Source organism: Bubalus kerabau, chromosome 1 (genome assembly GCF_029407905.1).
Source record: "Bubalus kerabau isolate K-KA32 ecotype Philippines breed swamp buffalo chromosome 1, PCC_UOA_SB_1v2, whole genome shotgun sequence".
In the NCBI taxonomy this organism is placed as follows: domain Eukaryota; kingdom Metazoa; phylum Chordata; class Mammalia; order Artiodactyla; family Bovidae; genus Bubalus; species Bubalus kerabau.
The window spans coordinates 82,607,396-82,619,817 of NC_073624.1; the positions used below are offsets into that span (position 1 = coordinate 82,607,396).

General features: G+C 37.7%; 1 protein-coding gene across 1 annotated transcript in view; it reads left to right on the forward strand.

Moving 5' to 3' along the window:
* The window catches only part of CNTN1 (contactin 1), a 184,452-nt gene that overhangs the window by 52,106 nt on the left and 119,924 nt on the right, over positions 1-12,422 (forward strand). The window lies entirely within an intron of this gene.

Sequence of the window (12,422 nt, forward strand, 5' to 3'; positions counted from 1 at the left end):
CATTGGAGAAGGAAACGGCAACCCACTCCAGTATTCTTGCCTGGAGAATCCCAGGGACAGGGGAGCCTGGTGGGCTGCCGTCTGTAGGGTTGCACAGAGTTGGACACGACTGAAGTGACTTAGCATAGGACTGCAGCACACCTGGTCCCTGTCCATCACCAACTCCCGGAAGTTAATCTCATGTCCATTGAGTTGATGATGCCATCCAACCATCTCATCCTCTGTTGTCCCCTTCTCCTCCTGCTTTCAATCTTTCCCAGTATCAGGGACTTTTCTAATGAGTCATTTCTTCACATCAGGTGGCCAAAGTATTGGAGCTTCAGCTTCAGCATCAGTCCTTCCAATAAGTATTCAGGACTGATTTCCTTTAGGATTGACTGGTTTGATCTCCTTGCAGTCCAAAGGACTCTCAAGAGTCTTCTCTAACACCACAGTTTAAAAGCATCAATTCTTTGGGCACTCAGCTTTCTCATATCCGTACATAACTACTGGAAAAACCACAGCTCTGACTAGACTGACCTTTGTTGGCAAAGTAATAAATAGAACCAAGTATATATGGCTGCAAGTCTTTATTCTTCAGAAATGCATTGGCTTGGAAAAATTTCCAAAAATTCATGCAAAATTAAAGTCTCATTTGTTTTACGTAAAACTCCTTGCATACTTAACAATCACTGGAGTAATTATTCTGGTTCTTTATGCTTGCAAAATATAGTGTGTATATAGAAATACATATATAAAATAGAAGGGAAAATAAGCATAAACTTTTGGTGTCTGAGGAATTTTATTTTATAATTTCATGTTGTTGATTTTGATGTTTTATTTATTATATCACACTAGAAATATACTATTTTGTCATTAGCTATCATATTCCCCCAAAATAGAACTTTTTTTAAAATCTAGTTTTTAAAAACAGAACATTATCTAAAGATCTAGAATTCTGTTGTGGTTTTGCCCTTGACAAATTATATGACCTTCAGCAAAGCAGTCACTCTGAGCCTCAGGCTTCTCATCTGTCATATGAGGAAGTTGGGCCACAGCAGAAATTTTGAAAAACAGCAACAGAAGGCTTTTAGCAGCAGAATTCTTTTCCCAAAGAAAAGTTAAATTTAAATTGGAACTCAAATAAACATCCAAGGTGAAGTTAAAATTACTCTGACTGTAAGAAATTGTATGCATAATTTCTGAGAATCTGTTTGTGAGGATTTCACAGTTGTAGGAGCCCAAAGACCTAACTGTAGGGTCTCTCACATCTTCCTATCCCTAAACACATCTTGTTCTGATCCCTTCTTTCTACCAAGCAATCCATGAAGGTTTTAGAACTCTAAGACTAATGGAAATCAATTCAAAAACTATACAAATTAAGCGATGTTCCAGGTTTTCTTTCAACGCTAAAATATGGGTGCTAAACCTAAGGCTTTCATGGTTTTGGCCATCATTTAAAATGCTTAGTAGACATTTCCTTCCTTGTGAATTTTAATTTAAAATGATCCAATTGATGAAAATTGAACACGTCAGCCATCAGAATAGCCAAATTTAGGGATAGTCAATGTTCTATTGATCCTATAAGTACTGGGCAACATCTTAGTAGTTGTCCTACATGATTTCCCTAATATATTTAAGTGTGTCTATTTGTTATGACAATACTCATTTTCATAAATTTTTTGTAAGCCCTATCTTTTCAAGTTTTTTCTTTACATTCAAGCAAATTTAGCGCTGATATATTACTTAAAATAACACTAACTTGAATATGTTAATTATGCCATGTGTGAAAATGATTTTGTGATTAAGATAATGGCCTTACTTTTTGGAGATTCAATTTAATGTTTTAAGAAATGAATTATAGTATCAGTATTTTATTTTTTAAGGGTTCAACACTAGATAGACACATAACTTGATACATAGATAAAAGCAAATACGGCAAGAAATTTGTAATTGTTGAATCTAATTGGTTAGTATATGGGTGGCCATTGTACTATTCTATTTTCTTATGCTTGAGTGTTTAGGTTAAAATTTAAATAGACAAGAAAATAATTATATGTTGTATTTTTCCTGTTGTGAGCAAACATCCACTTTTACCTACTAAAGTGTGAACCTAAATTCAAATGTTTGATCCATGAAGTACTGCTTTGGCAGCAGCTTAACTTGGTGATCAGATCAGATCAGATCAGTTGCTTAGTCATGTCCGACTCTTTGTGACCCCATGAATCGCACCATGCCAGGCCTCCCTGTCCATCACGAACTCCCAGAGTTCACTGAGACTCACGTCCATCAAGTCAGTGATGCCATCCAGCCATCTCATCCTCTGTCATCCCCTTTTCCTCCTGTCCCCAATCCCTCCCAGCATCAGAGTCTTTTCCAATGAGTCAACTCTTCGCATGAGGTGGCCAAAGTACTGGAGTTTCAGCTTTAGCATCATTCCTTCCAAAGAAATCCCAGGGCTGATCTCCTTCAGAATGGACTGGTTGGATCTCCTTGCAGTCCAAGGGACTCTCAAGAATCTTTTCCAACACCACAGTTCAAAAGCATCAATTCTTCAGTGCTCAGCCTTCTTCACAGTCCAACTCTCACATCCATACATGACCACAGGAAAAACCATAGCCTTGATTAGACAAACCTTTGTTGGCAAAGTAATGTCTCTGCGTTTCAATATGCTATCTAGGTTGGTCATAACCTTCCTTCCAAGGAGTAAGCGTCTTTTAATTTCATGGCTGCAGTCACCATCTGTAGTGATTTTGGAGCCCAGAAAAATAAAGTCTGACACTGTTTCCACTGTTTCCCCATCTATTTCCCATGAAGTGGTGGGACCGGATGCCATGATCTTAGTTTTCTGAATGTTGAGCTTTAAGCCAACTTTTTCACTCTCCACTTTCACTTTCATCAAGAGGCTTTTTAGTTCCTCTTCACTTTCTGCCATAAGGGTGGTGTCATCTGTATATCTGAGGTTATTGATATTTCTCCCAGCAATCTTGATTCCAGCTTGTGCTTCTTCCAGCCCAGCATTACTCATGATGTACTCTGCATAGAAGTTAAATAAACAGGGTGACAATATACAGCCTTGACATACTCCTTTTCCTATTTCGAACCAGTCTGTTTTTCCATGTCCAGTTCTAACTGTTGCTTCCTGACCTGCATACAAATTTCTCAAGAGGCAGATCAGGTGGTCTGGTATTCCCATCTCTTTCAGAATTTTCCACAGTTTTTTGTGATGCACACAGTCAAAGGCTTTAGCATAGTCAATAAAGCAGAAATAGATGTTTTTCTGGAACTCTCTTGCTTTTTCCATGATCCAGTGGATGTTGGCAATTTGATCTCTGGTTCCTCTGCCTTTTCTAAAACCAGCTTGAACATCAGGAAGTTCACAGTTCACGTATTGCTGAAGCCTGACTTGGAGAATTTTGAGCATTACTTTACTAGCGTGTGAGATGAGTGCAACTGTGCAGTAGTTTGAGCATTCTTTGGCATTGCCTTTCTTTGGGATTGGAATGAACACTGACCTTTTCCAGTCCTGTGGCCACTGCTGAGTTTTCCAAATTTGCTGGCATATTGAGTGCAGCACTTTCACAGCATCATCTTTCAGGATTTGCAATAGCTCAACTGGAATTCCATCACCTCCACTAGCTTTGTTCGTAGTGATGCTTTCTAAGGCCCACTTGACTTCACATTCCAGGATGTCTGGCTCTAGGTCAGTGATCACACCATCATGATTATCTGGGTCGTGAAGATCTTTTTTGTACAGTTCTTCTGTGTATTCTTGCCATCTCTTCTTAATATCTTCTGCTTCTGTTAGGTCCATACCGTTTCTGTCCTTTATCGAGCTCATCTTTGCATGAAATGTTCCTTTGGTATCTCTGATTTTCTTGAAGAAATCCCTAGTCTTTCCCATTCTGTTATTTTCCTCTATTTCTTTGCATTGATCGCTGAGGAAGGCTTTCTTGTCTCTTCTTGCTATTCTTTGGAACTCTGCGTTCAGATGCTTATATCTTTCCTTTTCTCCTTAGCTTTTCTCTTCTCTTCTTTTCACAGCTATTTCTAAGGCCTCCCCAGATAGCCATTTTGCTTTTTTGCATTTCTTTTCCATGGGGATGGTCTTGATCCCTGTCTCCTGTACAATGTCACGAACCTCAGTCCATAGTTCATCAGGCACACTATCTATCAGATCTAGGCCCTTAAATCTATTTCTCACCTCCACTGTATAATCATAAGGGATTTGATTTAGGTCATACCTGAATGGTGTAGTGGTCTTCCCTACTTTCTTCAATTTCAGTCTGAATTTGGCAATAAGGAGTTCATGGTCTGAGCCACAGTCAGCTCCTGGTCTTGTTTTTGCTGACTGTATAGAGCTTCTCCATCTCTGGCTGCAAAGAATATAATCAATCCGATTTTGGTGTTGACCATCTGGTGATGTCCCTGTATAGAGTCTTCTCTTGTGTTGTTGGAAGAGGGTGTTTGTTATGACCAGTGCATTTTCTTGGCAAAACTCTATTAGTCTTTGCCCTGCTTCATTCCGTATTCCAAGGCCAAATTTGCCTGTTACTCCAGGTGTTTCTTGACTTCCTACTTTTGCATTCCATTCCCTATAATGAAAAGGACATCTTTTTTGCGTGTTAGTTCTAAAAGGTCTTGTAGGTCTTCATAGAACTGTTCAACTTCAGCTTCTTCAGTGTTACTGGTTGGGGCATAGACTTGGATTACTGTGATATTGAATGGTTTGCCTTGGAAACTAACAGAGATCATTCTGTCATTTTTGAGATTGCATACAAGTACTGCATTTCGGACTCTTTTGTTGACCATGATGGCCACTCCATTTCTTCTGAGGGATTCCTGCCCGCAGTAGTAGATATAATGGTCATCTGAGTTAAATTCACCCATTCCAGTCCATTTCAGTTCGCTGATTCCTAGAATGTCGACATTCACTGTTGCCATTACTTGTTTGACCACTTCCAATTTGCCTTGATTCATGGACCTGACATTCCAGGTTTAACTTGGTGAAAATAGGTTAATTATTGAGCCTTCTTTGTTGTTGTTGTTCTTGTCTGGTCATTAAGTTGTGTCCAAATCTTTTGTGACTCCACGGACTGTAGCCCGCCAGGGCTACATTCCCTGTACATGGGATTTTCCAGGCAAGAATACTGGAATAGGTTGCCATTTCCTTCTCCAGGGGATCTTCCCAACCCAGGGAATGAACTTGGGTCTTCTGCTCAGCAGGCGGATTCTTTACCACTGAGCCACCTGGGAAACCTTCTACCAGTAGCTTAAATTAAAATCTCATATTCCTTATCCATAAAATAGAAAGATTAACTATATCTCCCTGAACATTATACAAAAAATAAGAAAATATATTTAAAGTAGCAAGCACATTGCCAAGCATCTAGCGTAGTGTGTGTGTGCTCAGTGATGTCTGACTCTTTGTGACCCTATAGACTGTAGACCTCCGGGCTCCTCTGTCCATGGGAGTGTCCAGGCAAGGATAGTGGAGTGGGTTGTCATTTCCTCCTCCAGGGGAACTTCCTGGCCTGCGGAATGAACCCGAGTTTCCTGCATCTCCCGCATTGGCAGGCAGATTCTTTACCACTAAGCCAAGCATCTAAAGAGCCTTTAATAAATAAGTTAGATCAAATATTAATAGTTCACAGTGGCAATAGCAATGGCAGTCGCAATAGTAGAAGTTGTACTAGCATTCTTAATAGAGGTATTAATAGCAGCAGAAGTAGTATCCTATTCACAGCAACAGTGGTAGCAGTAGTAGCGGTTGTAGTAACAGTAGTGTTGTGTCCTCATCTCTAAAATAAAGTTAAGAATAGTACCTCTCTCCCAGGGTGGTGGTTGTAAATGAATTTTCACATGCAAAGTATTTGTATTAGCCTCTGGCACCTATAAAACCCTTACTAAATATTTGTTGTGTTGATGATGGTGATGTTAAAGTTTGCAGTTGCAGCAGATGAATTTGCAACAGTTATCCTTTCTTTAACTTAGCAAGCCAAAAGTAAAAGAGAAAAATATTTTTCATAGATATAGCATGTTTCATACATATTTATTAATTTTCCTTATAGGTTTCTAAAATATTCTCTTTAAAGGCTCTGCTTTTGTCCAACCTTCTATATTTGTCTCTTCATTCTGAACTTCAATGTAACAAAATAGATATTTCTGTAGAGACATTATGAGTTCTAAGCCTTATTCAGACCTTGTATATACATACTATTTAGCATATTTCTTTGTTCATTATGGTTAATTGAATTTGTTAATACAATTTAGTAATTCAGATTCATTTATACTACAGGAATGATTTTTCAAAGTTAGTTCATGGGAGAGGGGGAAGGAAGGAATGGGCATTTATATTTTGGAAGTCTTTTGACTTAAACTTGGGAAATTTCTCAGTGGTAAACCACATATACACTTTGGAACATCCCTGAGCTGTGCTATCACAATTTCCAGTATGTGATTCAACCCTCCTCATATGAAGGGAAGCATTTTGTAATTCAGCCAAGCAGCGGTTTGTAGTGAAAATATAGAGAGCATTCGTATCTAATTTGTGGCTAGAATGTGCTGAGATCCATGATCTTTACTTGCTTTGTAAGCGTTCTGTCAACCACTGAGAACCTCAACTTCTGAGGTATGGAAAGCGCTAGCATCATTTATAAATGCTTCAGCAAAGCTTTTGTACATACACAACTCGATTGGAAGTGATATAGTACATTTTTTCTTTGCTTTCCTTTTGAGGTGTTTCAACACCACACCTTCACCAAAAATAGACCAAATGAGAATAAATGTTAAAGTACCTTATTATTGTTTTATGTGAGTAAACCTATCATTAGCTGCTGATGCCACTGCTGCTAAGTTGCTTCAGTCCTCTCTGACTCTGTGCGACCTCATAGATGGCAACCCACCAGGCTCCCCCGCCCCTGGGATTCTCCAGGCAAGAACACTGGAGTGGGTTGTCATTTCCTTCTCCAACGCATGAAAGTGAAAAGTGAAAGGGAAGTCACTAAGTCGTGTCCGACTCTTAGCAACCCCATGGACTGCAGCCTACCAGGCTCCTCCGTCCATGGGGATTTTCCAGGCAAGAGTACTGGAGTGGGGTTCCATTGCCTTCTCCGTATCATTAGCTACCTAAGTCCTAATGTTGAAAACAGGGCTGACATTTAAATGTGCTTAGCATTAAACTTTTAGAATAGTTTAATTAAAAGTTTTTAAGGAGTTAATTCTGAAGATTCAGTAAGTATAACTTTAATATGATAAGACATAAAATAGTTTGTGTTTTTCATTGCATGTCAAAAGTATAAAAAAATATGACCACATTATTCCTCTCAGAATTAAGTAAGTGAATATAAAGGAGCAATATGCTTCAAACTGAGATTTGGGGAGGAATTATAGCAATTTCATTAAAAGAAGATTATTAGGTATATAGCATTCAAGTATTTTACAAAGGGTAGTTATGGTTCCACAATTTTTTAAAATTATTTTTGCCCTCTTTTTTTATTATAAGGTTGAATTTTTAAAAAATTAATTTCTGAAGTGTTTTATTTTTAATTCCAATCTAATCACATAGCTCATTGAAATAGCCAGAGTTTAACAACAGGATTATCTTTCATTAGATACATGAAGCAACCAAAGTAGTGAGTTCACATAATAAAAGCGTATAATAGAGCTAAGTGCTTTTCACTTCATGCAAACATTATTCTTTCTCAAATATAGCTATTATCTTGTGTCATAATAGTGTTAAACTGTTTTATTTAATATCTTTTCATTACTGAATATTTAGTGTAAAAATTCAGTCTATTAAGGATGTAAAAGTACATCAGTCTGTTTTATAAATATATAGTGATTGATTATTTTTATTTTACTATAGTTACTTTACATTATTTTTTCTCACTAGAATTTTCTTGAAAAATATGTGCCAGTTAGCTTCTATGATGGCTCAAGAAAAACTCTTCTATTATTACCTTCCCCATATACACAATTTTACTCTGTATTTACTTCAAATATTTTTAAAAAGAGTTATAAATAATAAAATAATATTTATTTACTTCCTCTCTTAGATGAATTCTACTTAGTAGGAATATGAGGAGTTGGTTATGAGGAATTGGCCAACTACAAAGTTAGGCAAGTTCCCAAGACAATCTTCAGTTCTGAAACCAACTACAAGTTCCAAGAGTTGCCAAAACCACCCTCAGCTTTGATTTTCTAGAAGTCCCTGAAAGCTATTATGCTTATGATTATAATTTATTACCCAAATGCTGCTGCTACTGTTTAGTCACTAAGTTGTGTCCGACTCTTTGCTACCCTGTGGAATAACATGCAGATTAAAATCAGCCAAGGGAAGAAGTGCATGGGGTGGAGTCCAGAAGATGTACCAAACACAGAGCTTCCATTGTTCTCTCCCCTTGGAGTCAAGATGTGTTACTGTATCACTTTGGTGTGTGGCAGTATGCACAGAGTATTGCCAACCAGGGAGTCTTTCTTGAGCTTTGATGTCCAGAGATTTAGTTGGGGCTTAATCATATCGGCATTGATGGATTGCCCAAATATAATAGTTAATCTCAATCTCTAGGTTGATGGTTACTATATGACTCAAAGCTGCTACTTGGAGAAGGAAATGGCAACCCATTCCAGTGCTCTTGCCTGGAAAAATCCCATGGACAGAGGAGCCTGGTAGGCTGCAGTCCGTGGAGTTGCTAAGAGTTGGACACCACTGAGCGACTTCACTTTCACTTTTCTCTTTCATGCATTGGAGAAGGAAATGGCAACCCACTCCAGTGATCTTGCCTGGAGAATCCCAGAGACAGGGGACCCTGGTGGGCTGCCATCTATAAGGTTGCACAGAGTTGGACATGACTGAAGCGACTTAGCAGCAGCAGCAGCAGCAAAGCTGCTACTAGAAGTCACAATATTCATCTTTTGGGCTTGGCCATTCCCTACTCTAAAACTACACAGTTGCAGCTAATGGCCACCCTAAATCACATGATTAGAATTGTTTAGTATGACCCAAGATAACCAGGCAAAGAAAGATACTAAAGATTACCTTCCAGAAGCTGAGGGAAAGGCAAACCTTTCTTTGTAAATTTGTGATTTGCATTACAAATTTGGAAACTGTAAAGGCTTAATTTTTTTTTTTGGTAGGCTTAATTCTTTACAACAGTTATTGTTGTTGTTGTCTAATTGTTAAGTTGAGTCTGACTCTTTAGACCCCATGTACTAAAGCCTGCAAGGCTCCTCTGTCCACCAGATTTTCCAGGCAAGAATAATGGAATGGGTTGCCATTTCCTTCTCCAGGGGATCTTCCAAACTCAGGAATTGAACCCATGTGTCCTACAATATAGGCAAATTCTTTACCACTGTGCCACCAGAGAAGCCCCTACCCAGGCTACACAGTTATGGGTGGTTGTAAAACTTAGAGGTGTCCATTTTCTTATATGTCAACTGCATTCTTTCCTCTATAAATTTACATATTATTCCTAAAATGTTTATATTTACTCATGAAATTAGTTTACAAATAATTTGAAATATAATATTAATTGACAGTTGATCTCATGAATATGGACAGCAACAGTTGTTCTTAATTCAGCTATTTTATCTTATAATATGATCATTATCTTACCTGAAAAATCACAAGAAATTACTAAAAGAATTTATTAAAAACATTGTAGATAATAATTCTTTTAATTCATTTATGCCATATTTATTGGCTGAATTCCTCTTGTATGTCAGATATCACAATATGTAATTTGTATATAATAATAAATAAGTGCTAAATTCTTTCTCAAAGAATTACAATCTAGTAGAAGAAATTAAAAGCTAGACAATTAGAGTAGAAAGGAATAGTTACAATGAAAATATACAAGGGACAACTCCGTAACTGGGACTTTGGATTCCAGAGGAGAAAGGAGAAGCTAACAACTTGAAGCTAACCAAGTGATAGAAGTGGGAAATGAGAGAATCCAGGCAATGGAAACGATATGTAAACAAAGGTCTGCAGAAAAGAGAACACATAGTAAAGTGTGAGTTACTGGGGTACAGGAAATGGGAAAGGAAGTAGCAAGAATGTGTTTCATCCTGACACCAAAATAAGTCTCATCATGTGCTTACAAAATGCTGCCATTGTGATAGACTATATGAATTTGCTATCCTAATTCTGCTTGTAGCTAAAAAGTAAGTACATGTTATCTCAAGCTCTGATGTCAGAAGTCTTAATAAGCATGTCGACTTGTCCATTCAGATGATATACTTTTGGTCTTATGTTCCTGGCACTGCTGTGCTGGTCCTAGAGATACAGCACATACAGCTGTTTGTGAGTAACACAGGGATACAAAGCTGAATAAAATAGGGAAGGTTTTTCCTTCAGGGAAACCAACTTTAATCATATAATTGTATAAATATTTTACTGAAATGAAATATATAATTTCACATTAAGTAAATTGTGCTATGGCAAAACATAACAACAGAAATTAGAAAGATTGCCTTAGGGAAATGACTTGAACTGATTCTGGTCAGGGACAGTAAATGTTATTTCGGTGAAGGTGGGGAGAGGGTAGGATATAAGGGGACCAAATCCAGGAGAGGAAACACTTTGGAGAACAAGAGATAAGAGATAACAAGATACATTAAGCCTTAAAAAGGGAATGTTCTGGAAAGCAGAGTGTAAGTGAAATGGTGGCACTTGGTGAGCTGGAATATTGGACGGAATTTAGAGAATGGATCCAGGTTGACCATCATACCACTTACAGCTTTTATTCCAAGAAGGGGAATATTTTTAAAGGTTTTTGTTTGTTTGTATAGAAAGGGATGATTTGATCATATTTGCATTTTTAAAAGGTCACTGTGGGTGCCAAATGGAGAAGAGAATAAATAGGACCGGGGTGGAGGTCATGACCAAATAGGATATAGTAGTTCAGTGACCCACTCCAGTGTTCTTGCCTGGAGAATCCCAAGTACGGGGGAGGCTGGCGGGCTTCTGTCTATGGGGTCACACAGAGTCGGACACGACTGAAGCGACTTAGCAGCAGCAGTTCAGTGACAGATCTTGGTAGCTTGGACAAAGACAGAGGAATGGTGATGAAGAGAAAGGGATAAATTCAATAATTCATATGATGGAATTGAAACTGAAGAAGAGAAAGGGTTGAGAGTTTTCTCAAAATTTCTGGAAAATGTGCTGTCACAGATGACAAGAAAAGTTGAGTTTTGGGGGACAGAAGGTCAAATGCTATCAGAAATCATGCAAAATGAGTTTAAGAAGCAGGAACCAGCTTGAAACGGATGGAGGAGTAAGGTAAATAAATGGCAAAAGCTGAAAACAGAAAGTCAGGTTTTGATAATTAGGTATGGTCAGGATGCAAGCAATCATACAAGAATTAAGTAGCTTAAAATAAGGAAAGAAGAATAGTTGATTGTTTCTAGAGGAAACAAGAAAGAGCAGTCAGAGGTAAGATATGGAACTGGGAACAAATGCCAACAAGATGGCAGGGAACTGGGAGAAGTAAAGGTCACTGAGAAATCCTCAATAAAAGTATGACCTATAGGACTTTTAAGAATAGAAATATGTATTGGATGATAATTTCTCTACTTTGTGGGATACAACCAATTCCTTGAACTTCAACTCTCCTGTAAACCTACTTTACTATGGGAAGCATTGTGTTAGTAGGTTTCAAGGCAAAATAGAGAAAGGGCTGGTCTGAGGCTCCTTAGTATGGCAAAAAAAATAAATGGACAAGAGAACAGAGGGAAAGAAACCCCCTACCTTAGGAATGCACAGAAATCTTGAAATCTGAATTTTTACCCAATTTAGACCTCAAGGGGCAGGAGGATCTACAACTAACATGAAATTGTATTATCTGTAGCTGTGTTTTTACTGAAACTGGCTAAGAGCAAGGAATAAGGTGTGTGGCCACTGACCAGATATTTATATGAAGATAGCAGTATTCTGTTACAATCAATTGAATCAATCTGTTCCGATTATAACTAAATTCTTAATTAATCTTATTAATCAAGCAAGGATTGCAACCCAAATACTTTCTAAGACCAGCAGGAAATTTAATATGTAAAGGGCCCACTGGCAGAACCAATGGTGAAGCAGAGCATTCATTTTACATACAGTCATTAAATAATCAGAATTTAAAATTTGCAAGTATGTCATATAAAAGAAACAGTGCCTTCATGAAAAACTGACTTAACCATTAGTTTTTCATCCTTTTATCTATCTGGATATCTATGATCGCAATAGTAAATCAATATTTTTGATTCGCTGGAAAACGAAATGTCTGTTTAAAAATTGAATTTTCCTTATTTGTCTTTTAAGAGGGTATTTGGAGATAATGAGTATGAACTATGTTATGCTCCTCCTAACCAAACAAACAAAGTAACTATAGTTAAATTACTTGGATGCTCTAACTTTTGTCTTTAATAAAATGTACAAATTAGGACTCATCTCA